The following is a 27,428-nucleotide window of genomic DNA, read 5'->3' as shown; positions in this document are numbered from 1 at the left end:
CTGGGCAGCATCTGAATCTCTCCTGAATGGCTGTACAAACTCGCAGCTTACAGAGAATACTGCTTTGGAGACGTATTTGCCGACAAGAAACAAAATTACATCAACTGTTCCATTAAATTTAAGGAAAGTGGGTGAGTTAAATTTTGAGCTTATTGCCCTAAACACTCTTTCTTTAAATCTTTTTGCACCCCAAGAAAAGTGATACATGTTAGGATCATTCCTCTAGAGAATGGTAGCATAGTTTCTGAGGAAAAGTTGGCTTTCTTTTAGTCAGCCATTGTCTATGCTACCTGAACAATGGAGGGCTACCTCATCCCGTGAGTGCTGGTATGTCTGGATGTAAAATAAAAGCACACCAGTCTGCTATTTTTACAGGCTATCTTACATTCGTCCTCCCCTTGTACACCCTCAACTCATAGGTTCTGAGGTAATCTCAACCATGACATTGCTGCTGGTTCCCCCACTGTTGTCCCCTGGCATGTTGTAAACATGATTTGTTTTGGTCTGGCAACGTAGAGGGACTGAACTATGTTTTAACCATGACTATAAACTATGACATGTCCCTCCAAGCATAGTGTACAACTGCCCTTGGAACATAATTCAATCGAGTTTTACTCTACAAGATTATCTTGTGCTTTAATGGACATCAAGAGAGCAGCGTGCTGCAAGATCTCCCAACACATAGCATGTACAGCACAAAGGCAGGACCATGCCTGATAACGTCTCAATTCCAGTCTGGCTGAGATTCTAATTATTATCACTACTTATGACCTCCATATTGCTGATAATCATTACCCAGTCAGGGCAACAAATCCCTACCAAAAACTGCATTTTAGTCTCCTATACGTATACCAGTCATATAAACGCTAAGGGTCTGTCCATGGATTACATAAACTCATTTGCTGTGATTTGCCAAGACCCATCTATCCCTTGTACTACTTTCTAACATTGAAACAAACAGGCAAAATGCAGGGGCCAGCCATTCTCTAATGTTTTACATGATCTATGGACAGTCCCTAAAATAAAAGTAATTCATTTTGTAAGCTAAGGAAACAATATATATTTCATATACCAATACATATGCATTGTTAAATAAATAAATAAAGGATCGCTTATATGTATTTACAGCAATTGGGGTCAACACTCCAATTAACATTCACTGACCATTAAGTATTTTATATACGTAATAAAAATATTAGCTCTTCAAAGCATTTAGAACAAGTCTTATCTAGTCTTTTCTCTGGAGAAGATTAATCTGCTGTGTCTCACTGGGGGTGGGTATGTCTGGCAGCAGCTGATAAAATTACTTTTCACAAACAAGCTCCATGCAACAACAGCAGAGGTATCAGCCTTTTCTACAGTCTCTCTATGGACAAAGCAGCAATGAGTCAAAATTCCACAACACAATGGGATTAACAGCAACACAACTGAGCTGGTACAAGAGGTTCTGTTCTTGTACCAGTGACCTTACAATACTGTTTTAGTGAATTTGCAGACATATCTGTATCTGTCTATTTATAGGTACATAGAGAAAAAGAGAATTAAAAATAACATATAGCTTGGAAAGTTACATTCCAGATAATGGTGATGACAATATTCTTCAATCACTGCAACAGTTACGGATAATAAACCATAATATTCTGCAACAGGAAAGCATCTAGATACTTTCCAAGCTTAGCTTCAGCCTTACACATATTTAATTTCTGTTTCATGTGATCAACCTATTGCAGCACCCGGTCCAGCGTCGTCCTGAATTCTCTCAACTCCACTGGATCAGGCTCTCATAGATCAATGTGTTAGGCAGCAGCCAAACCGACACATCTTTAGAAACCAAATCCAAAAGAAATGGTCTCCTTTCAACTGTCTTGCTTGCGCTTCACTGCTGTGAAGAGCTGGAGGGAGAGTTCGATTACCAATTGGGATAGAGTTCAAGAATTTCAGCTGGAGGAAAACCACAAAATGATTAAAAGGTGCAGGAACTAGTCCATTTCCTTAACATCCAGGCCAGGGCTGTTGAACTGGAAAGCTGAGGAAAGCCGCTGGAACAATGGAATACAGTGCAGTTAATAATCTGTGTCAGGTAAACTGAATTCCACATTTCGGAAACATTTCCACTCCCAATAACCAAATTTATTTCCAGGTCAAAGGATTTTTTGTTTGCTTTTATTTTGATGTGTGGAACAGGTACTGCACAATGCACATGACAACTAAGATATGTGGAGAGCAAGTACAATTCAGCTATGTCGACGCTACAGTGATCTTGCAAAAGAAGCCCTTCTAGAAGATCTCTTCTGAAAGAACTTGTTTCGAAAGAGTGCGTCCACACACACAAAACGGATCAAAAGAGCGAGCTGCTCTTTCAAAAGAGAGCATCCACACAGCCCCCGCTTTTTCAAAAGAACAGGTCAGGGATTGAAAAATCAGGCCCCCTTGAGGACTGCTCTTTTGAAATAAAGGGTCTGTGGAGCGTCTACACACATTTTCTTTTGAAATAAGCTTTTGAAAGGGGATGCTCTTCCGGAAAAGGGAAAGGAAGAGTGATTTCGAAAGGAGCACCGCATTCTTTTTATTTACTTTCAAAAGAATGCTTTTTGTGTGTAGACGCTCCATGGGATCTTTGGAAAGAGCCCCCTTCTTTCGAAAAATCTTCCAAAAGAACTTGCTAGTGTAGATGCAGCCTTCATGTTATTTACAGAGTCTTTGAAATGATGGATTCTTTGTAAGCATGGCAACCATCCCTAATAGAGAAAATAAGCCAGGGTTTTGCTTCAGTTGGGGTTTTCAAAAGCACATAAATGACTTAGGAGCAGAAATGCCAAAGTCCTAAATCACAAACTCACTTAGGTGATTTTGAAAATCCTACCTCTTCTCCTTGAAGAGGCAGCACTCCTAAGCTATGGGTAAGATCTTACCCTGCTTTCCAGATACAACAAACTAGTGGAGAGTTGAAGATCCAGGAAGCAACTTCCCAGTGCGCCCATGCAAGGTAAGAAAAAGACGAACTACTAAATACACTCTTGAGTTCAAGGAACTGGGCAGAGCTAATGAACCCACTAATGCTCCAAGCTCTCAAGGACATATAGTCATTGGGGATATAACTAGACCCCTGTTTACATGGTTTAGTTACCAGTGTTATGTGTCATTCCTTAAAAATACAGATACACACACATATGAGGCTGGAAATGTTACTTACCAATCACTGCAATACAGGTAAGGACAATGCTTAATTTGTCTCTGTACCTCCAAGTGTGACAGTTCATAACCACAGCACCTCTGAGCTTCCACCCCGCAGCTGCTACCCCGGCAGCCTAGCTTTGCAGGCAGTGCTGCCTTCAAGGCTGTTAGTTCAACCAGCAGCTGCTGCTGCTTTCTGACCACCCAGCTTGAGCCCTGGCACCTCTTTCATTACAAATTAAGCACAGGGAAGGATGATAGCCATATTACAGAATGGAGGACTGGGTAACGTACACACTAAAGGAGGCAGAACTAAAGTTCTGGCTGACACTGGAGAGCTTCATTCCACATAGCTGTATATGGAAGTGGAGGGGGGAGTTGACTTGTACAGGAAATGCACACAGCAGGAGAGTGAGCAGAGGTGAGGTGGGAGGGAATCTCTTTCCTGTATTAGGAGAGTGGATTGGGGAGGATAAATTGGAGAGTATCACTGGGGAATAAGAAGCACATGTAACAGGAAGTCTGGAGTGAAATGGAGAGATGTGTGGCCCATGTGTGCCAGAGCAGAGTTGAACACACTAGCCAAGAGTTCAAAAATGGTTTTGTTCAAATGCTCTGCTTTAACACTACACTAGTTTTAAATTTTGTTTTCAAGTGCTGTCAAAAGTTTGGGAGCAAATTTTCCACACAGAATAGGAGAATAGGAAGTAATAAACTTTACTCTTCCTGGTTAGTGAAAGGCAAAGTAAAGAAGATTTGGAAACTTGGTTCTGATCAGCTGACCCCAGAATTTGAAACAAATGTTCCTGTGTAGAGCTTAGAGGCACAGAAAACATAAAATCAGTTTCACCATTGAGAAACTAGAGCTGTGCTAAAGTGGAAAAAGAAACAAGCAAAGGTTACTTGATTTGAAGGTTCCTCACATATATATCTCATAGAGCTGGAAGGGACCTTGAGTGGTCATCAAATCCAGTCCCTCACATTTACAGCAGGCCTTATAACCATTCCTCACAGTTTTTTTTTTTTTAATGAAAAATAAATCTAACCTGCCCCAGAATCATGAACGGCCCCCTCAAGGGCTGGGCTCACAACCCTGGGTTTACAAGGCCAACATTCATTCACTGAGCTACCCCTCCCCAAGCTAGCTTGTCCCCCAGCATACACAACACAGAAAAGAAAAAAAAAACATGCTAACCTAATTCATACAAACTTTTCATAGCGTTCTACAGAGAGAGAAATTGAAACCCAAATCAATCAATGACTAACTATATATCACTATCGGGGCGGGGGGTAGCCGTGTTAGTCTGGATCTGTAACAGCAACAAAAGGTCCTGTGGCACCTTATAGACTAACAGAAAAGTTTTGAGCATGAGCTTTCGTGAGCACAGACTCACTTCATCAGATGCTGGTCTTGGAAATCCAAGATTTCCAAGACCAGCATCTGATGAAGTGAGTCTGTGCTCGCGAAAGCTCATGCTCAAAACTTTTCTGTTAGTCTATAAGGTGCCACAGGACCCTTTGTTGCTGTTGTATATCACTAGTACAATAGCCTTAAACACTTAGCAAAGGACACCTTTTCCCCAAAGTAATGCTGCTTCAGATCACCATCTTGTGGTGATGAAGGGCACACAGCAAAACTAAGCTTCAGAGGAGCTCTTTCCTTCGTTATTCTGATTGCTTTGGCCTCATCAGTATAAACTAGATTTACTGGCACCCCTCTGCCATGCCCATCCTGCATTTGGCATTTGGATGGAAATGTGGTGCATGGGGCGGGGGGGTGTTCCTGGTTCATTAACAAGCAGCAACGGGAAATATGTGCAGGGTGTTTTAATGGAAAAGCTGGCTGACAAAATGCAAATACTCCCCTTTGGCAGGGTGAATGCTGGTACAGATTCAATTTGTGCAAATATCTGAAGGGTAAAATGTCAGCTCACATCCACCTACTGAAGAAATATGAGGGGGGAAAGAGGGTGAGGGTTCCCCTCAGTTGTGCTGGAGTTTCTGGCACTGTCCCATTTGATGGGGTGAATGTGAGGGGAGTATTCATTCTGTAGGCTTCACTCCAGCCTAACTCATAATCAGATTTCCAGAATCTAGTCAGTCACCCTCTCCCCATGCCAGCCTTTTGCATACAGTGAGGCACATCGTCACTTGGACGTATAGAAAAAAAGTTGAGACAAAAGCTAGAGCATGCACTATAGGAAAAAAAACCTCCTGGGCTGCTCCCCTAGGGTTGGCCTGGAGGTGCTAAAAGGCCCTTCCCTGATCTCTATTTGCATTCTGGACCACCTGTCTTCATTATGCACCTCTGGCAAAGGTGTCATACTGCAATTCTCAGTGTGTCAATAGTTTCGCTTTTATATATTAATGTTGCTATTGCCCAGCTGCCTTTGGAGTCCCTTTTAATGTAAAAGTAGCTCTGGCTGCAAATGAAAGCCACATGACTATCAACTCCCTGCACCACCCCGAGAACTTCCTCCCACCTAGGTCCCTGAAAGGAGAAGATGATAAACAACAGCCTGGTCTAAAGTAAAGCTACAATAGCTGGAGTCGATGTGTCTTAATTTGAATTTCTGTGGGGTCTCCATGAGCAAATGCTCCCACTGACATCCCTTATTCCTCATGGGGAGCAGGAGCAGTGTCAAGTATATGGAAGCTACATTGGGTCTTTGGGAAGAAGAGACTTTTTCCCAATCCAGCACCGATGGGAGAGCCCTCTGAGTTTGATTTAGCACATGCCTACCAGATGCACAAAACTGAACTCCTGGGGAATAACTGTGGCAGCATCGATCTTTGGCATAATGAAAACGTACCCAAAGAGCAGCAAATTTGGCTGGAAAGCTCACCAGAACACTAGATCTCATGCATTTTCCAGCTCTCCCTGGCTCTGGAAATACCATCAGGTAAGGCTTTCTTGTGGAGCACTAATGGTGGTCAACCTGAGGAAGCGAAGAGAAAAATTACAATGTCGGCACGGTTTATTAAACCACAACAATATGACTAAAACTTTTCTGAACTATAAAACCCCTTCCACTTTATTTGAATATTGGGATTAGATCTTACTTGTCCAAAAAAGGTTTGTGATTATTTTATACCCACTTCACTGGAATGGGAAGGCCTATTGAACTAAGCAGGAAGGCCCATCTTTTCCCTAAGCAGCCTTTAATTTGGTTTGTATCAGTGACTTGCTGCCCAGTTTGAAATATAATAGCCCCGATTTTCATAAGTGCTGAACCTCCATAGCTGCCATTGAGTGCATGTGGAGCTGTGGGTATTCAGGAGCCTGAAAATAAGGCCAAAAGTATCTTAGAATCAGACACCTAAACTAAGAGGTCATTGCTGAAGATCAGGGACATAATTTGCTAAGGAGCACAGGGCAGTTGCTCTCCACACAACCATCACCCAACTTTTCTTAGGTCTAGAGCAGGGGTAAGCACACTTTTTGCATTGGGCCCCACTCTTCATCTCTGCAAATAGCAGCCCCCACTCCCCAACCTATCTAATGTAATCCAAACAGATGGAAATTTCAGTTATGTCCATATTAAAAAGAAATTCAGCATGTGTAAGGAAATAAGTACATAGAATATAAAAACTTTATCAATTGGTATATAAATGTGGATATATTTTCATGAAAACAGTAGAATACTTCAATATTTTTAAGGAGATGGATGAGCCTGAGACCCAGCAGATGATTGTGCTGCACCCTCCCCCCCGTTATGAAATTTCATGCCTCCCCAAGGGCGCTTGTCTCCCACTTAATGCACCCCTGGTCTAGAGGATCCATTGAATCTCCCACTTTTCCCACCCCCTACTCCCTGCAGACTTCCATATAACCCAATCACATATAGGCTATGTCTACACTAGCCCAAAACTTCGAAATGACCATGCTAATGGCCATTTCAAAGTTTACTAATGAAGCACTGAAATACATATTCAGCATCTCGTTAGAATGCCAGCGGCCAGGGCACTTCGAAATTGTCACAGCTCGCCGTCGCGCGGCTCATCCAGATGGGGTTCCTTTTCAAAAGGACTCCGGCAACTTTGAAATCCCCTTATTTCTATTGGCTGATGGGATAGTGTAGCTACAGCCTTAATGTCTTATAAAGTGACAATCTGGCTCTCTCCCACCCAGAATTTTTCTGAACTGATAGCCTTGTTGAAGATTTCCATTGAAACATAGCATGACGGAGATGTACTTGTCCACAGTGCAGACTGTAGCTATGGGCTATACCCTGCAGGAAATAATTTCGGCGGAGGTTTTATGACAACACAAGAGCTTTACATAATAATACAAGCTTTGTTATGACTCAGGCAATATGAACCTCTTCAGCAAGGAGCTGCAGAGTTTAGTAGACTGCCAGAAAAAGGGGTGGGGAGTAAAGCGAGTTTATTCCAGACACAGCATACAAAACAAACACACGTGCACACCTTCTGGTAACATGAGGCTACCATCACCCTGCCTAGCGTGTGGGTGCCCTTATGCTGGTGTGCCAGCTGTGAACTCACTCCATGACCTTCAAGCACAGCAAAGCAATGTTCCATAGCACGATGAAACTGGGGGGGAGAAAAGATGAATGCATTCCAAGCTCACATGACACATCACTACCAGCATGATCTAAGTCTAGGATTATGGTACCCTGATTTCTTGTTTAGCCACAAAAGTTTGAGGCATTGTTTATACCGTTAACTAGAGTATGTGATTAGTTTTGGGGGCTGGGTGGATTTTTGGTTGTGTTTTTTGTTTGTTTTTGTTCTGGTTTGGTTTGGTGTGATTTTTTGTTTTTTTGAGTAAACCACGTTTTACTCACCTTTTTAGTAGCTCATTAGCTAGTAAGGCACTGCAGCATCTGAAACAGAATTGTGCCACCAATACACCATGTAACACTTACATTATCAACCAGGAATTAACTCTTCTTTGTTACACACATCATTGTAATTGGGAAAAATTATCCATAAGAGAATAAATATACCCTCTGCTTTGCACATATCTTTGCAAAATCTCTCTTTGCAAAACAACCTGGTCCTAACAAGCTGAAGTTCAAGATATAGGTGGTGATAAAGTTATGTAGCATGTGTTTGTTATTTTCACTGAACCCACAAAAGCTACTGTACAAGTAAACCATTAACTAAGACACTTTGCCACACTGGGTACACTACATGCAATAAAAAAATGCCAGACAACGACACTTGTAAAAACATGTTTTTAGTGTCAAGTATATGGAAGCCACATTGGGTCTTTGAGAAGAAAATAATGATGCTTTTCACTCACCTTTCAAGTACTTTTGAATACTTGAGCTTTCAGGCCAGTTTACAGAAAAAAAAACTTACAAAAGATAAACTTAGTTTACAAAAGAACTTAGTTTACAAAAGATAGGCCTCTTCAGCACTCTTCTGTGTATTCCAGTGGCACCTACAAGAGTCAGCCAAGCCTTAAACCGTACAGTATTTACTCACTATAGCTGCATCTATACCACAGAGATCCTTCAAAGAAGTTCTTCTGGAAGAGCTCTTTCAAAAAAACTTCTTTTGAAAGATCACATCTGCACATGAAAAGCAGATCAAAAGATTGTGCTGCTCTTTAATTAGAGAGCATCCACCCAGACTTTCAAAAGAATGGGCCTGGGGGTTGAAAAATCTGGCACCATGAGTCCTGCTTGTTTGAAAGATGGGCCCGTGGAGCAGCTACACACACTTTTTCTTTTCTTTTCTTTTTTTTCCTTTTTGAAAGAATCTTGGAAAAAAGAGCTCTTCCTCATCTGGGAGAGGAAGAGGGCCACCAGAAAAAGGGCCTCATTCTTTCAATATTAGACCAAAAGAGTGCATTTTGTGTGTAGACAGCTGGTGGGTTTTAGTGTAGACGCAGCCTATTGGTACACAGAATAAAGAACAATTTCTGCCCTGAAGAGCATACAGTGTAGCAAGGGAGAAGAAGGTAGCAACTGGCGACCCTTTCTCCCCGTCTTCATCCACTACGCTCCCATTACTGACTGCACAGAAACTATGGTGACATGAGTCCTAAACTTCCTTTTATCACCTTCTACATGGAGCCAGAATCCTCAATTTTCCCAGGGCATGTCTAGTAAAGGCCCTAGATTTCCCTTTGAGGGTGCTGAATGCAAAGGACAGCAACAAGAGGCAGGGGAGCCTAATCAAGAAAAAAAGTTCCACTGGAGTGAAGCTAGAGGTCAGGGAGAGGAGTCTGAACATACTCTACTGCCTGCCACAAAGGGAGAAAGTTCCTCACCCCCTACAAGTGTCTCATTGAAGACCCTATTTCTAAGGCAAAGAAGATGCTTTAGTGCCTCAGAAACCCTGACACTCACCTAGGCTATGTCTACACTTGCCAAAAACTTCGAAATGGCCATGCAAATGGCCTTTTCGAAGTTTACTAATGAAGCGCTGAAATACATGTTCAGCACCTCATTAGCATGAGGGTGGCCACTGCACTTCGAAATTGACGCAGCTCGCCACTGCGTGGCTCGTCCAGATGGGGCTCCTTTTTGAAAGGACCCTGCCTACTTCGAAGTCCCCTTAGTCCTATGAGCAGACAGGAATAAGGGGACTTCGAAGTAGGCGGGGTCCTTTCAAAAAGGAGCCCCTTCTGGACGAGCCGCGTGGCAGCGAGCCGCGTCAATTTCGAAGTGCCGCGGCCGCCCGCATGCTAAGGAGGCGCTGAATATGTATTTCAGCACTTCATTAGTCAACTTTGAAATGGCCATTTGCATGACCATTTCAAAGCTTTTGGCTAGTGTAGACATGGCCCTAGGAGCAAATGTGTTAAGGGAGACTGTCTGCCTGAAGTGAGGATAGGGGTGGCCATGCTTGGACCCATGAAGAGGGCACAGGAAGGGAGGAAGGAGGTAATCAGAAAGCTGATTGCATTAATTTGGGGCTTTTTTTTTTTTTTGCATATTTAATCATAACCCAGGCAGTGAAAGAGGCTTAACATTGTATGTGATTAAAACCAACAGGCTGAACTGGTGATGTAAATCTACTGGGAGTAGGCACAAGGCCAAAAGGCAACTAGGAAAAGGACCAAAAGAAATATAAAAATGGAACTGGGCAGAAGCGGAACTAATTTAATTCCTTTGAAACAGAACCAGATTAAGTATCATCTATCAACAGACTGTGCAAGCACGTGAGTTTATTTGTGTTGCCCTCAGTCCTCTCTGCCCAAGTATTTGTGTCGAGCACTCGTGGCAGCTCATCTACAAGTCAGCCCTTGATGTTATTGGTAATAATAAGTGTGTCAGTGTAAATCGCCTGTCAAAAATTAACACTGTCAGAGCAGTTCCACTGCTTTAATCTACCCATGTTACTCATATATATCTGTGAAATAGTGGGATTCTTTCTAATATATATTGCATATGTTACCACCTTTGCTATAGTAGCTGAATGCCGCACAATCTGTAATGTAGTCTTTTTCACAATACCTCTGTTAGGGTTAGGGATTATCCCCATTTCACAGATGACGTGCAGAGACAAAAATGACTTGCTCAAGGTTACACACACTGGAAGTCAGAGGCAAAACAGGGATTTGACACCAGTTGTCATGAGTCCCAGGCTAGGACCAAGTTAGACTATTCTTCCTCTTTAAAAGGCTTGCATCTTGGAGGATGGAGACAACAGCATGCAAATAGGAGACAATAGCGTGCAAATAGGAGACTGATGGGCTGAAAGATGGGAATGTCAAAAAGATTTGGATTCAAAATCCCTTTTGTGTGTGCATTTAAATAAAACCCCATCATTGAACCCATGTAATTAGGCTTGGAAGGATTAGTTTTTTTTTAATCAGTAGATGCTGATATGACCACCCACAAACTGATGAAAAAATATTTCCATCAATAAAAATTTACATTGAGGTAAAGTAGGAAATGTGCTTCTTGAGAACATGTTCCTCTTAGAGATACTAACTTTGTATATTTTAACCTGTAGAGTTGACCATTTGTGTCTTATTAGTTATAAAGCTTTCACTGTTTCAATCTCCACATCCATTGCCATTAAATAATAATCTTCTAACCTCCTATAACTTTCCCACAGCTACGAAGATTTAAATGAAGACGAAAATAAATGCTTCTAAATCGGGGTCAGCAAGAGTGCCACACAAGCTGATTTTTATGCGCACACGACATGGAATCTCACCCACCCTCCCTTAGGAAGCTGTGGATTAACAAAAGACCAGCTAATGGGACTAACCACCATCTGAATGGTAAAGCTCTGCATCTTAACTTATTTATGAATAAAGCTGTTGTAAGTAGGACTATTAGTGACTTTAAAAAGTATCACCGGCACTTGGACTGTACATAAAGGTCAAAAGGTCAAATTTCGGTGCTCTGCCTCAGAAAGGTAGCTGACTCCTATACTAAATAAATTGTGCTATTGTCCACTAAAACTGTCAAAACATAAAAATCTAATTCTGCAAGCATATACCTAATGTGTTCTGTCTCTCTGCATGATATGGAGTCAGAAATTATTTTCTTTCCAAAGAACACAAATTTGTTTCAGAAAAATCTCTGTTCAATGCCCCAACTTGTTTCTGTGTTAGCAAGCTGGCTTGGCAGACTACCAGTGTTTCAACAGGTTCATCAAAGCAACCCTGCTGAGGAATAAGATTCAGTTGTAAGCAGAAAATGTATGCTATGGACAAAAAGGGCAAGTCATTGACTTGCTCGAAGTGGAGCGAGGCCTGGATTTACAAAGGGACATTGGCATGGTGCTGCAACAAGCCTAGGGAAAAAAATCATGGGAACAATAATGGGATTTAAAACCCTAAGAGAGAGATCTAGGCTCCCTATACAATGACTGGGGAGAATCAGGCACAAAATTCATCATGTCCTGCACTCTACCCTACCAGCTGCTTTTGGAGTTAAGTTGTCTTTGAGCATATCTACTGGATCAAGTCCAACAGGTGAGCTACACATTCCTCTGACTACTTCTCCACCTTTGTGGATGGCACTGAGGCTGAAGTGGGAGATAGGTGTCAAAATCTGTGGGTTAGGCATCTCAGTACCCTTGTGGATCCAGCCCTGAGAGAAAGTTGGTGCTGTTTCAAGGAACCCAGTTAAAGCTCCATTCCAAAAGGCAGCATGAGATGTGCTTGTGCACCTACACAGAGTGAGCTAGTGAAACCCATAAAAGTTGTCCCAAAATCTTGGTCTGAGCTAAGTGTACCCAATCATTTGCTGACATAAATACCGTTTCGGTTGAACACTGCATGAAATATGCACCAGGATGCATGCACATTTTGTGCACGTAACTGGACAGCTGCCTTTTTTGAAAATCCTCCCTGAAAAGTATCAAAACAAAAAAGCAGTCAAGTAGCACTTTAAAGACTAACAAAATAATTTATTAGGTGAGCTTTCGTGGGGGGAGACCCACTTCTTCAGACCATAGCCAGACCAGAACAGACTCAACAGTTAAGGCACAGAGAACCAAAAGCAGTAATCTTGCCTTAAATATTGAGTCTGTTCTGGTATGGCTATGGTCTGAAGAAGTGGGTCTGTGCCACGAAAGCTCACCACCTAATACGTTATTTTGTTAGTCTTTAAAGTGCTACTTGACTGCTTTTTCGTTTGGTAGTCTATAGCCTAGCATGGCTCCCTCCTTCCTGAAAAGTGTGGTTCTATTTTTAAAAATAACTCCAGATGACATCGTGGCATTCCCTGACTATTCTGTTGCCCCTGGGGCAATTCAACTTCATTCACAAATTAAATGAGATTTCTTCCAACTGCTAACAATGTGTATTCATCCTGGGAGAAACTTTGTGCTTTCCTTCTGCTTTATGGTATCTCAGTGGGCACCTAAGAAATGAGAGGTCTGTACAGGGGTTGCTGGGACCTGACTAACGGCCATGTGAAAATTTAAATTCTAGGACAGTGGTTTACCTGAAGTGCTGATTGGAAACAGACGTGTGCAGAAGCAGGAAAGTGAATCAGGAAAAGGAGATATTTTTCACAACTCCATTACCAGGAAGACCATGGGAAAGAATCACAACAGAACACAGCAAACAGGACACACTTACATAATAGTGAATATATTTAGATGAGCTGAAATAGTGCTCAGACCCTAAAAGAACCCTGTCCTATAAGAGGCCTCTCTACAGGTGCTGTGTGCTGTGGTTCTTTGGGCATGTGTATTTTGCAGCACACTGGAAAATGAAACCTTAATCTGGGATTTTGGGTGGGGGAGTCTAAGAGTTTTGGTACCCAACTCCCATTGAATTTCAATAGCTTTTGAGCATCTAGTCCCTTTCGGCTCCTTTGAAAATCCCAGCCTGACCTACTAAAAGAGACATTCAACAGAGGCAGCAGACAGGAGCACTACATATTTGAACATTGCGTAGGCAGGGTGTTGGTGAGACAAGGAGAGGGAGAACTGCGACCAATCAGAGAGCTCTCACTTCACACTCAACCTATTTGGCCCAATTCTTTATTGACTTTGTGATAAGGAGCTCCATGCATTCAAGGGATGTATGTAATAAAATGATGTATTGCACCATTGTTTCACAATACGTCTGTTTGGTTTGCAACCTTAACAGAACAAAGTTATGGGACATATATATATATATATATATATATATATATATATATATATATATATATTATACCTGTGCTATGGGGAAAGCTGACAACTGAGGGAAACATTATATCTGGCAACAGAGACATGGTAGCTATTAGTGTACAAACATAAATTATTCTGCCTGTAACAGGAAAGGACTGAACAAGAAATTTAGTTCCAGGACAAATATTCAAGTAAAATTGAGCCCATGTGTGTCTCACTTTTAGTTTGAGAGAATATCAAAAATGTGAGGGGATTTTACTAGGAAATGAGACTCACCACACCAAAAGCAGCAGCACTGTTGCATTCTATTTCTTCTATTTCATCGTATATGCTTCTAAGATAATGGACCTGCTGCTGCAGCCCTTGTATATCTGAATAGTCCTCCATGCACTCTATTGAATTATCCTGCGAATAAGTGCAGTGCGTTTCATCAGCAGCGCCAACAGCCACTGGGAGCCCCAGGACAAAGTGGGAGGGAGGCCTGATATTACACCTCAGAAGAAGCGGGGCCAAGCATGGAAGGGGTGGGGCCTAAGATATTTGGCCTTCAAAGCTGCCCAGACACAGTGCTTGCACCATTTCCCCCACAGCTGCACACAGCTGGAGCAGTGGTCCTGTTGCAATTCAAAGGGGCCCAGAGCTTCAGCCATCACTGCCAAAGTAGCAGTGGTGGTGGCAGCTCCATGCACCTTTGAAGCACTGGGTCTGGGGGCAACTGTCCCCTTTGACCCACCATCAGAGGGACTGCATTTCATAACTGTACATTTTCAAATGAAACACATACAACCCATTGAAGTTAATGGAAAGGCTTGAGCCCTTTTTTTTATTTTACGCAGGTAGAAAGCCCAAGATAGTTATTTTATCCAAACATGGCCTGAGGTGGACAGTACAGAGCAAGTGGGCAGCTATAGATCAACCTAGATATTAGCATAAAGAGTATGCTTTGTATGTTTGCAGATGATACCAAGCTGGGAGAGGTTTTAACTGCTCTGGAGGATAGGGTCAGAATTCAAAATGATTTGGACAAACTGGAGAAATGGTCTGAGGTAAGCAGGATGAAGTTTAATAAGGACAAATGCAAAGTCCTCCACTTAGGAAGGAACAATCAGCTTTTTACATATAGAATGGGAACCGCTGTCTAAGAAGGAGTACTGTGGAAAGGGACTTAAGGGTCATAGTGGACCACAAGCTAAAAATGACTCGATAGTGTGATGCTGTTGCAAAAAAAGCAAACATGATTCTGGGATGCATTAACAGGAGTGTTGTGAGCAAGGCATGAGAAGTTATTATTCTGCTCTACTCAGTGCAGATTAGGCCTCAGTTGGAGTATTGTGTGCAGTTCTGGGCACCACATTCCAAGAAAGTTGTGGAGAAATTGGAGACGGTCCAGAGAAGAGCAACAAGAATGGCTAAAGGTCTAGAGAACATGAGCTATGAGGAAAGACTGAAAGAACTGTGCTTGTTTAGTTTAGAAAAGAGAAGACGTAGAGGGGACATGATAGTGGTTTTCAAGTACCTAAAAGAGGGTTACAAAGAGGACAGAGAAAAATTGTTCTCTTTGGCCTCTGAGGATAGGACAAGGAGCAATGGACTTGAACTGCAGGTTTAGGGTGAACATGAGAAAAACCTTCCTAACTGTCGTGGTGGTTAAACACTGGAATAAATTGCCTAGGGAGGCTGTGGAAGCTCCATCACTGGAGATGTTTAAGAGCAGGTTAGATAGACATCTGTCAGGGATGGTCTAGACAGAGTTTGGTCTTGCCATGAGGAGTGAACTCGATGACCTCTTGAGGTCCCTTCCGGTTCTAGTGTTCTATGATTCTTTGGTTTTCTCTTTATGTAGGGCAGTGAGGCTATCAGACTATCTACCTTGTCAGCTTCACTGAGCTTTTGATTAATGTGATTAGTTTCTCATTCTAAAAATGGGATTCAAACACTTTAGGCAAGACATTGTCTCTACTGGAACACTCCCACAGAGTGAGTCCCAAGTCTTGCAGTACATCTGATACCTGCCCCAGAACTCACCACTTTGCTGATGCACTAGAATCTGAGGCTTTCCGCACTATTTCTGTATTCATAACCATACCAGAGCCTGCTGTTTTGATAGCTGGGCTAGACTTCATCTCGGTACCCAGGAGAATGCTTGTTAAATCATGGCTGGGAAAATGAGGTGAAGACTGGAGGCTGGCCTAGTTTCATAGAAGAAAAGTAGCTGGAACAAAGGAGAGCATGTCGCGGGTAAGTGGCAGGGCAGAAGCACACATTAAAAAATACTCTTCTGGCTTTTATTGCCATTGTGTGGGGGTGCTGCATGGAAATAATGCTTTGCTGGGTTAATTGTGCAAAGGTCAATTTCTGGGGAGAACAGAGCTGGGATTTTGAATACCACGTTCAAAGACCAGCTCACCTGCATAAAATAATACACCACACTGCCAGCATAGATGAGGGATGTGAGTCCTTACAATGGCTGGCCTGCGGCATAAAAAATACAGTTTAATGGGCCATAGATAAAAATGCAATGAACGTTCTGGGGACAGAGGTCCACAACAGAGACTGTATGTAGAGGAGTTTAAAAGGAACCATCTGAATTAGAAAAGGATTAAAGGTTACTTTGAAGAACTCCTCAAAGCTATCAATAAGGGAGGCTTGCTCCTATTCCCGTGGAGGTCAATGGTTTGCTTGGTTTTTCTTCTTCAATTTCAATGAAAGCCTGACCCAGCAGATGTGATTTAGTTCTATATTCATTACTGAGATGAGTGCAGCCCTCTGCACCATATTAGAATATACAGTCAGTGGTATTCTTAGATGTCCTTGTTCAAGCTGTTAATATAATAATTTCTGATTTTCCGTATTTGCAGAATTTCAGTCTCTTGGATCAAATGGTGCTAAGATCCTAGCTTTATATAGAAATGATGAAAATGAGAAATAGTGGCCATTTCAGATAAATACTGTAATAGTCATTAGCAGTATTGTTAAATATTCAAACAGCAAAATGTAGGCCCCCTACCCTGCAAACTTTTACTTAGAAGAGCAAGCCTACCAAGTTCCCATATGCCTATGGTCCCAGTTACTTCTATGTTCCAATGTTTTCAAGATCAGGGCTGAAACATGACACATTCAGATTTTGTGTAAATTAGTATAAGTGGACATTAGTGAACAGTTGTGCCAGTCTGAAATAAACCCAGATTGATATAGGCCTCTTGAAGCCCAATATTAAGAAAACAAAAAGGCTGGTTAGCTCAGACTTATGATACTGTATCTAGAAAGCCACAGAAAAAATGTGGCTGTCAGAAGACAAACACCTTAAAGGGTAAGTATATACTAAAATTCAGCTTCCTGCCTTCTTTAAGTGCCACGCCAACTGGCGTAGGCAATCATGGCCCTTCACCCTATCTATTCCAGCATTTTTACAGTGCTTCCACATCGTAACCAGGAAGTAATACTATCCCATAATTTCTCTCACTGCCGACCCCTACCCCATTTACCATCTAATTTCCCAGTCATTACTAGGTGTTCAAGTCCCAATTTCTTCATTACATGTCCTGTAAATTTTGCTTGTCTTGTCCTTGTTCTCACTAGTAACAGTCTCCTACACTGTGCTTCAATCAAAACAGACTCATTCAGGGCCAGGCGAAATGCAACTCAACCTGCTGCCTTGAGGGAAGGTATTGGTTTACCAAAGGCTAACGGAGACAACCAAAGATAACCGATGGAAGGCAAGGGGAAACCATCATCGTATCATTCCCATGTACATTATGACCCAAAATCACCGTTTATTTTCTGAGAATGACGTAAAGGGAAGTTGCAAAAAAAAAAAAAATCCAATTTACAAATGAATAAACTGTGGCATAAACATGCTATAGGACTTGCTCAAAATCTCAGAGCTAAGAACAGATCTCTGCAGTCCCAGCGCCCAGTTGCCTGCTCAAACATATTAACTTCTACCTCCCCTTAACTCCATCAATGCTTTAAATACATGTGGTGTTCTCTCTTTTTGTGTAGTTACTCTCTGTTTGGAAAGGCCATCACTAAATCCTATCTCCTTCTATATCCATTTCTTCACAGATAAAGAGGTTTCTCTATAACTCTTCTTCATTAATAGTGGAGATGGATTCTTGAAAATGCCTATCAATTTAGGCCTCATAGGGTGTGTCTACACTAGCACTCTATTTCAAAATTAATTTCGAAAGTGGCCTCAATTTTGAAAGAGGCTGCGGAGTGTCTACATGCTCAACAGCCTCTTTCGAAATTGTTTTCAGCGAAAATGGGTCTGAATTTCAAAATCGCTCTTCCATCCAGGATTTGGAAGAGCGGCCCCTTTTGAAATAAAATTTTGAAATAGGGCATGTATAGACGCTCCGCGGCCCGCAATTTCGAAATTGCGGGTCAACCATGGCGGCGGCTCCAGGGAGCGTGGGAGATGTGCTAGCAAGCCCTGGCGGGGCTCTATGTCCCTGGGCCAGCCCCTTAAAGCCGCAAGACTCTGGAAACCCTGTACAGGAAGCTGAGAGCGTGCCTAGGGCTCAAGAAGCATGAGTTCAGCCCTATACACGCTCCAGCAGCCAGACGGCCGTGCCACCCAGCCCATCAGCGGGATGGCGAGACCCCGCACTCTGGGGCACCCCAGGAGGCCCCCTCTTCCCCACCCAAGAGGTCACCAGAGGAGAGCCAGGGCCAGAGAAGGAGGGGCCCATCCTGGACGGAGGCCGAGGTAAAAGACCTCTTTGGCCTCTGGGCGGAGGAGGAGGTGCTGCTGCACACCACAGGGAGGCCCCGCAACGCAGCTGCCTTTGAGCACGGCTCAGAGTGCATGGCTGCTCAGGTCCACTGCAAAGTAAAGGAGCTCAGGCAGGCCTACAGCCGGGCCAAGGATGCCCGCAGCCGATCAGGGGCCAGGGCCGGCCTGAGGTGCCCACACTACCGGGCACTGCAACAGCTCCTCGGCCCGAAGGATGTCCCAGAGCCGTCAATGCAGGTGGACACATACGGCCCAGAGATAGACCTGCTGGAGCAGCTGGGATCCTCCAGCCAGACCACACCTCTGGGGACTGGGAGCGACTTGGACGAGGGGGGGCCCATGACTCATTGCAGTGAGCTCCGGGACCTCCAGCCAGGTGCCTTCAAGGCCGGTGTCCCCGGACCCGTTCTCCGGAGGTTCCGGTAGGTGACAGGTGGCTTGGGTGGCCTGGGTGGGGGGGCCTATCCCACAGTGCCCTGCCCCGTCCCAGACCCAAGCACGGCGCCATCCAGCACCTGAATGGATAGCACCCTAGCCTGCCCGACCGGGGAGGGATGCAGGGGCCAGGCTGCAGCCAGCAATTGCCCCACAGACGAGGTCCCGGCAGGCACATGGGAACCCCAAGCGAGGTTGGCAGGGGAGGCAGCACCTCAGGGGATGGCCTGGGGATGGCACGGGTGGACACCCCGGTCCCAGGCGACAGCACTGATGGGTGGCCACTCTCCCCTTGAGTCTCCACAGCATCATCCTCTGAGGGCCGGACCACACCCGTGCCACCCTCGGACGGAGCCAGAGAGCCCCCCTCCCTATTGCCCCAGGTGCTGCCTGCCCAGACCTGGATGGTCCGACGCCGGTGGCGCTACAACCACCAGGAGGCGGTGGAGGCCTACACCGCAGCCATACGGGAGCAGACCGCCATGCTCCGGGAGTGGCTGCTCATGGAGCAGGAGGACAGGGCCTGGTGCAGGGAGGTCTGGTCCAAGGCAGTGGCAGCCTTCCGACAGCTGGAGCCCCCAGATGGCCCCCCCACCTGCCCCCCTTCTACCTCTGAACCCGCTCCCCCCCTGCTGCCCCTGGACCCACTCCCACTGCTGCCCCCAAACACATTGCCCTCATCCCACCCACCCTCAGCCCATCCACCTGTCTTGCCCTGGCCAACTGGCTGGTTGCCAGTGCCAGCCAGGAGGGGGATCCCCTCCCCAGCCCCCCCAGCCCCTCCCCCTGCCTCACCCAGCCCACCCTGCTCTTCATCCCCTGAACGACCCTACCTCCCCGTCCTTCCAGCCCCCTCCCGGCCCCGACAGGGCCCCCGCACCAGGGGCGGCAGTGGCACCCGTACTCGCCGGGGATCTCGCCCCTCCACCCCTGTGGGGGCCTAGACCTGCCCATGCCTGTGGCCCCGGCCATGGGGGCATGCCCCTGCCCCATTGTGTATAGTTCTCCCCCATTCCCCCCGTATTGAGCCCCGATAGGAAGACCCCACGCCATTGTTTAACAGCCGTTTATTTACATAGTTAGTTCCCAGTTAATAAATCTTTTTGTGCACCTCAGTGTCCCCTGTGTGTCAGGGGGGCCGTGCTGCGGGGTGGGTGTGAGCCATGTACCAGGTGGAGGTCAGCATGGCTCCTGCTTGAAGGCCTCCCGGGGGGCTTTCCAGACCCTAACCCCTTCACGCTGTGCCTGGCGACACGGGGCTGTGGGTGGCTGCTCATAGCCAGGGCCGCTGTCCTCAGCCCACCCGGGCATGTAGCGCTCCTGCTTGCCCTCCACCACATTGTGCAGCGCGCAACAGGCCGCAACCACCCCGGGGACGTTGGGCATGTTGACATCCAGCCACGCGTTGAGGCATTGGAAACGCCCCTTGAGGAATCCGAAGGCCGCTCAACAGTGTTGCGAGCCTGGTTCAAGCAGGCGTTAAAAACATCCTGGCTGGCGGTGGTCTGCCCAGTGTAGAGGCGCATCAGCCACGGCTTTAATGGGTACGCCCCATCGGCCACTATACAGGGTGGCATCGTTGTGTCCCCCACGGGGAGCTCCCAGGCAGGGAAGTAGGTGCCCTCCTCCATGAGCCACCCCAGCCAGGAGTTGCAGAATACACGGACATCGTGGGCTCGACCAGACCAGCCAATGCATATGTCACTAAACCGGCCCCGGGCATGTACAAGCGCTTGGAGCACCACCGAGTGGTACCTCTTACGGTTTATATAGCGTCCTGCACTATGGTCTGGAGCATGGATAGCTATGTGCGTGCCATCGAGCGTGCCGAAGCAGTTCAGGAATCCCAGGACTGCGAATCCTGCCATGGCGTCGTCCAGGTTGTTGAGGTGGACGACCCTCCGCAGGAGGAGGCGGTTGATGGCCTGGACCACCTGTGGGGAGGCACCAACATGTGGGCCTGCACATTGGGGGGGCCCCCCTGCCGGCCCCTCACTCGGGGGCCCCCTGCCCCTGCAGGCTCCTCACCTGGGGGCCCCCGCCCCTTCCTGGGGAGGGTGTGGGGCCCTTGTCTGACTTACCTCCAGGAGGACAGCTCCCACGGTGGCCTTGCCCACCCCAAATTGGTGCCCCACTGACCGATGGCTGTCCGGGTGGCCAGCTTCCACAGGACGATCCCCACAGGCTTCTCGACTGGGAGCACGGGCCGCATGTGGGTGTCCATGTGCTGCAGGGCAGGTGGGAGCCACTGACACAGCTCCATGAATGTCTGCCTCATCATTCTAAAGTTTGCGAGCCACCTTTTGTTGTCCCACTGGTCCAGGACCAGCCTGTCCCACCAGTCCCCACTGCTGGGGTGGCTCCAGAGGCACCGTGGGGGACGGGGGATGGGGAGCGGTGGTGGCCCCCTTGGCAGGCCTGCAGGACACATGTGGGTGGGAAGGTGGGCTCCAGGGCATCCATCACGCTCAGGATGGCGATGACCGCCTGGGTCCCAGTGACGGTGGCAGCATCGGACTCTGGCAGCTGCTGCTGCTCCATTCTCCTCTTGGTTCTGGGTGCACAGTCCATGCAGCGCTGTGTCCTGCTCTGCTGGGCTCTGTGTGTGCAGGGTGGATGTGTTTGGGAGGGGCCCCTTAAGGGCGCTGCTGTCTGTGTGACCCGGAAAGGCTTGTCAGCCATGTGACCCCGTGCGTGATGTTTCCCAGCTGCTTATTTAGAAATAGCCCGTTTTGCTGTGTGGACACTCTCTTTCGAAAAATGGAGGGTGTTCTTTCGAAATAGCGGAGCGGTACAGTGATCTGTTTTGTGTGTGTAGCCGCGCTATTTCGAAATCCCTTATTTCCATTTTCTTTTTCGATGTTCCCCCTTTTGAAATTTCTTTGTAGTGTAGACACAGCCATATAGTGGTGGCAATATTTTCTATTACCCCTGCACAATACTAAAATGAAGGACTCTTTCCCTCTTGTTTAAAAATTCAAATCACATACAAAACCAGAGCCTAGATCTCTTCTGTCAGAGCAAAGATTTGCAAACAGTGCCAGTTCAAAGAACAGAGGGTTACATATTTACCTACGCCACCTGGCAAAGATAGTTGCTGGCTGAACCAATGGGACAGCTCTTTGAAAGACATCCTGATAATTTGACATCTCTGAGGGAAAGATACTGCAGTTTTTGTTTACTTACAGTTCTTTATAAAAGAGAAACCATTTGTTGAACTGTGTCCTTGAAGGCCGCCTCTTTGTGGCAATATGGTTTTACATTCCTTTCACTTTCTCAGAACAGGCTTGCCATGAACTATATCGGTAAGAAACAACAAAATGAGTCTACTTTAAATTTTCTGTTGGACAGGTTAGGTGCATGAGATTATATGTTGGTTTGTAAATGAAGGGCAAGACAGACATTTGAACTCAACTCAGCAACACAGTTAATGCCACTTACAATAGGTACAGCGAATTTAGACTTCTGTTGCTGACGGTATGGTATATTTTTGAAAGACAAATATGAAGAAAATCTGACCATATCCTCAGTCTCCTGTAGATCAGTATAGATGCAATTACTTCAAACACAGTGAGGTTTATTTACCTCAGTGGAGTATTTAGCCCATCAAAACACTGCTAATACTAGATCTGTAGAAAATGCAACCACCAACTACCTGTCATATGCAATATTATGGCTGAAAATGAATGTGCTTTTTCTCTTTGATTGCTTGATATATGTTTGTCCTCTAAATCAATATGCTTCCTATGTTTACTTTCCCTCTTCTTAATGACCAGAATAGGTTACTCTTGAAACTGTAAAAAAAAAACAACAACAACCAAGGCCCCTTGCAGGTTATCTATTGCATTAGTAGTTGTCTGTTTATTAAAGCACATCCTCTAATAAAAAAAATTCAAGGGTTCCATCTTTGTTCTCTGATTATACAGTTAGGTATTCCAAATTTATATTGCTCATTTAATTTAATTGAGGCTTATTGGGGCTACAAATTTTCTGGTAGGAGAAGAAGAGAAAATAGCAAAAGGTATGTGCCATTTTTCATAAACAGATCAAAAGTAATAGTGCCACTTATTTTCAAGGTCAGGTTTGCTATTAAGCTGAAATCTAAAGTAAGGTACATTGATTTAGAGGAAATTGCTCAGTTACACACATATTAGACATTTACAAATACTACTTTTGGAGCCCCTGAATGCTGATAAGCTTTTGTGATTTGAGCCAAGTATGTCATCAATAACGTCAGTGTGTGTTTATAAACACTCTTTCCTGATTCTACTTCAAAGTTCAGGCAAATATTTGTTTTAGAATTCTTTCAATTGAATGGCCTGAAATTCAGTCACACACGTCTCTTCAAGAAAAACCCCTGTAAGTCAGTTGGGCTGCCTAGAAGCTTAAGGACCAATTTTAGAAAGCTAATGTAGTTTTCCTGCAAATGTAACCAGCTCTTTATTTACTTCCTAAATTGGAAAAGACCCAGCATTTCTTATCATCTTCTTCTGAAACTTGGAAGTTGTTTTTAAAAAAAACTCTTCACAATCTTTACAATTAATTATAGAATGTTTTTTATCAGTTGAGAGTATTTTAAGCTAAAAATTAATCAACAATGGCATAGGGTTGGGATTTATGAGCTCTGAGTTCAGTTTTTGGCACAACCGTATGCCTTCCATTGTGACCTTCGGTATGTCACTGAGGCCCTAACTGAGCAAAGCACTTGGGGTTGTACTTAACTTTCAGTGCATGTGTTTAAATGTGTTGCTGAATCATGGCCTACCCCTCTCTGTGTCTGAGGTCACCACCTGTAATATGGGGACAAAAATGTTCTCTTTCCCACCACACCTCTGTCATATCTGTTCAGACTGCAAACTCTTTGGAGGCAGCTCTGCCTCGTAATACGTTGTTGTGCAGGGCTTAGCACCATGGACTCATATCTTGGCACATCTACTTGCTCCAGTAACACAAATATTGATCAATAAATAAGAGGAGTAATGGTGTAAATGGGAACCCACGGTTGGATATTGCGTGGCCAAAAGTTTAACTGGCTTCTCTGACGGAGGATGCAGAATTTCCAACATGCAGCAGGAATGTGTGCTGATGTATTTTGCAGGCAGGGGTATGAAGACAAAGTAAAAATTTGACTCTGTCCAAAAATGCAAAAAGTGCTCTCACATGGACCAGTTTTCACATGGATGTAATTCTACTGACTCCACTTCAGTGACCTCTGTATCAAGTTACACAAATGCTCAAGAGCCTTGGTGAATTGGGGCCTGACTCTGGAGTTAAAGAAGAGATCAGTGTCAGACCCAGGCATTTTCTTTCTGTACAAATGATGCATTCACCGAAGCAAAGCCAAATTTCTAAATGTTCTAAATATTCCTGCATTCCAGCAAAAGAATGCTAGATGGTATTGCACCAGAGAAGCTACTGCTCTCTTTTTGTCTAACCAGTGTGCCGAAATAAAAGCACCACTTCAAAAAAACAAACAAACAAACAAACAAAACTGTACTTTAAATCTGCAATTATGCCTCCCACCCCACTATACCACTACTGCTAAATCTGTGCAGATCAAATCTTTTTATGGAATTAGTCTTAGGTATGGTTTATTTCTCCTCCATCCGTCCTTCCAGCATTCTGAGGCTAGTCACACGTATCCTTATTCTCCTTCAGGGACAAAGAAATTGCTGTACTAGATCACACTAGTGATTCAGGTATTCCAATATTCTGCCTCTGACAACCTCCAGTGTCAGACCCTGTCAGGCAAGGTGTTGTCATCCAGAGAAGATGTTTCTTCCAAGCTTCCATCAGTCAACAATCAATTTAACCCCTGAAGCTGGAATGCTTTTATATCCCTCTCTTTCTCTTAGCCTATCTAATATAATTGTGGACGTTCTCATTTTCCATTTAAAGGTCTAATCACTACAGAGTGACAAGTAATTTCTTTTTCTCTCTGCCTCAGCAGCTACGCAAGAAAAAGACTCTCCATCTGTTGGTGCTTATGTCAATCAAATAATAACAAACCATTTCAGATAATAACAGAAAAATGAGTGTATCCAAATTTGGTTGGCTGGCTGAGATAATGAGCTGCAAGGTGAAACTGAAAAACAAAGAGAGAACAGATCCCCAAAGGAGAATGAGGGAGAACTTCAGTGAGGCTATTCCTGCTTCAGTTTTGCACATGAATGCGTGGTCAGCTAAACTGTGCTCCTGGTCTCCTACTCCCCAGCTATAATAGAAAGAAGTCACACTGGAAGAAAAGTTTGACAAAAATAATGTAACATAATGGAATTCCATGTAGAGAATCTGAAAACAGCCTTTGAATAAGCACCGTTTCTCCCATCATAGGACAAATCAGGCACTGTCAAAGCTCTGTGGAACCTGCACCCAAAGTCTCAACATTACTGCGTCCCAAAGAACCACACCAGATCTGTTTGACTTTGCCTCATCTTCTGGCTCGACACAGTTCTATCTTACCAGTCTCTGCATTTATACAGGGGAAATGGACGTTTTGAGGTTACCTTGTTAAGCAATAAGTATTTGTTAGGCAGAGTATAAACCACATGAATGGGTCTTATGTGTGTAAGGCCAACAGACCCAGGTCACTAGCACTGCAGATTGAACCCATGAGCCTAGGGGCTAAAGGCCCGGTACCCTGCTGCATAAGCTAAGGGCCAGCTGCCACTGAGCCAAGGCTGCAGAGCAGAAACTTCACTCACCCTAGCATGAGGACTCAGTGCCTCTGGGTATTACATGTGCATGGTATTAATATAACAAGCTGTGTATCTGGATGTTGGGAAATTATGTTACCGATACACTATTTACTCTCCACAGGTCTATTCACCCAAGTCAAGTATCCCACAATATTTTGTAAAGCTGAAATCAGCTTTGGCATCAGAAAATAGGAAGCCTGTCAAAGCCAACATACATGAAAGGTATGTCCAAGCACAGTCTGGGATGTCTGCTTGTGCCCATCGTTTGGAAAATAATATCCAAAACAGACACAAGAAAAGAACAAAGCAAGGCAAGGAATTGTTATGAAATGGAGGGGATTGGATTTTAGTGAAGATTAAAGAGTTTTATAACCTATGAAATCATCCTATGCCACTGACTGAAATGCAGCTCTTTGAAGCCCTCCTGTATAAGAGGAACATTGTTCAAGAAGGAGGGTATGAATGTCTCCCTTTTGGTGTGTACCATTCTACGTAATAAATTTGGCTACATTGAATTAATTGGTGTCTTGAACATTTAAAAATGAACCAGCTGAGCAGTCACCCAACTGGCTCCATGTTTGAGCCCATAACCTTCACTATTTAGTGGAGGAGAATAAACTGAGGAGCATGCTTACGGCTTTCTCAGCCTCACCCAGAGTGATAAAATTACGTGAGTGAAATAGAAATACATGTGTAGGTGGCAACGGGGAAAGAATCGTTTTTATAACTGCCTTAAAAGCTATTTCATAAAATAACACCATTGAGAGAGACTTTAAACACGCATGATTAATATCTTACCTGACTGTATTTTGTTTGGTATGATCCTGAAGGACAAATTTATAAGATGATACACACTATTTAGGCTTTATGGTACTCATGTCACAGCGTCAATCCATTCCAGCTGTGAGAAGATCCAGCTGCTGAATCCCCAGATGTTTTAAATCCCCACTGTCTAAACAAAGTCCAAACACTGTTGCTGTCTTGGGGCACCTGGACACTCTTCTGGTTCTATCTGATACCCATTCTGGAGAGCTGTGACCACACAATACTCTGCCCAACCCTTCAAACCAATGCGGACCCCACAGACTCTCCCATCAATCTTAACTACACGCTGTCTCAGAGCTCCGATCATGGGGCATTCCAGCCCAGTGCTTTATTTCTTTCAGTGGCACATGAGCACGGCAATTCTTAAAACACACACACACACACACACACACACACACACAGAGGTTGTACATAGCATTAAAGCCATGAGAAATACAGAGAGGTATATAAAAATAAAACCTGCATGCATTTCCCTGCATCAGTTTCCAGAGCACTTTCTGGGTAGAATCAGAGTTGTCTGTGGCTAGCCATGTTCCGTCTGCTGCATGCATGGATACTCTGGTGAAACATGGACCTGCCTCCACTAGCTTGCTGTCCCTAATCCTGGCCAGTCCGTTTCTGTTCTCATAACCTCTCCTTCCCCAAACGGCCTGTGTACCCTCCGCAATCTTTCCCCTATTAGAGTGTGTCTAGCCCCTTTAAGGAAGCAGGCTTATCTTGTGCCTGAACAGCTGTACCTTTGTCAAACCTGATACGGAGTGCAGGGAAGCATGGGCACTTAATGCAGGAGTCTGTAACCTGTAGCTCTGGAGCCACATGCAGCTCTTTAAGGCCAATGAAAAGTCTTGTGGCACCTTATAGACTAACAGATATTTTGGAGCATAAGCTTTCATGGGCACAGACCCGCTTCATCAGATGCATGAGCGGGGGTGGTGGTGGTTTCAGAGGGGTATTTAAGAGTGGGGTCCCAGTAAGAGGGAGGGCCAGAGCTGACAAAG

At 44.7% G+C, this 27,428-nt stretch overlaps 1 long non-coding RNA gene across 1 annotated transcript; it reads left to right on the top strand.

Annotated features, from left to right (window-relative positions):
• Positions 1 to 10,186: 10,186 nt before the first annotated feature.
• Positions 10,187 to 14,780, top strand: LOC142004885 (uncharacterized). The gene is made up of 3 exons (XR_012643036.1): positions 10,187 to 10,312; positions 11,215 to 11,383; positions 14,692 to 14,780. It is a non-coding gene; the product is annotated as an uncharacterized LOC142004885 (long non-coding RNA).
• Positions 14,781 to 27,428: the final 12,648 nt, after the last annotated feature.

Source organism: Carettochelys insculpta, chromosome 1 (assembly GCF_033958435.1).
Source record: "Carettochelys insculpta isolate YL-2023 chromosome 1, ASM3395843v1, whole genome shotgun sequence".
NCBI classification, from domain to species: domain Eukaryota; kingdom Metazoa; phylum Chordata; order Testudines; family Carettochelyidae; genus Carettochelys; species Carettochelys insculpta.
The sequence above is the reverse complement of the archived record's forward strand: the minus strand, read 5'-3'. Positions and strand labels throughout refer to the sequence as shown.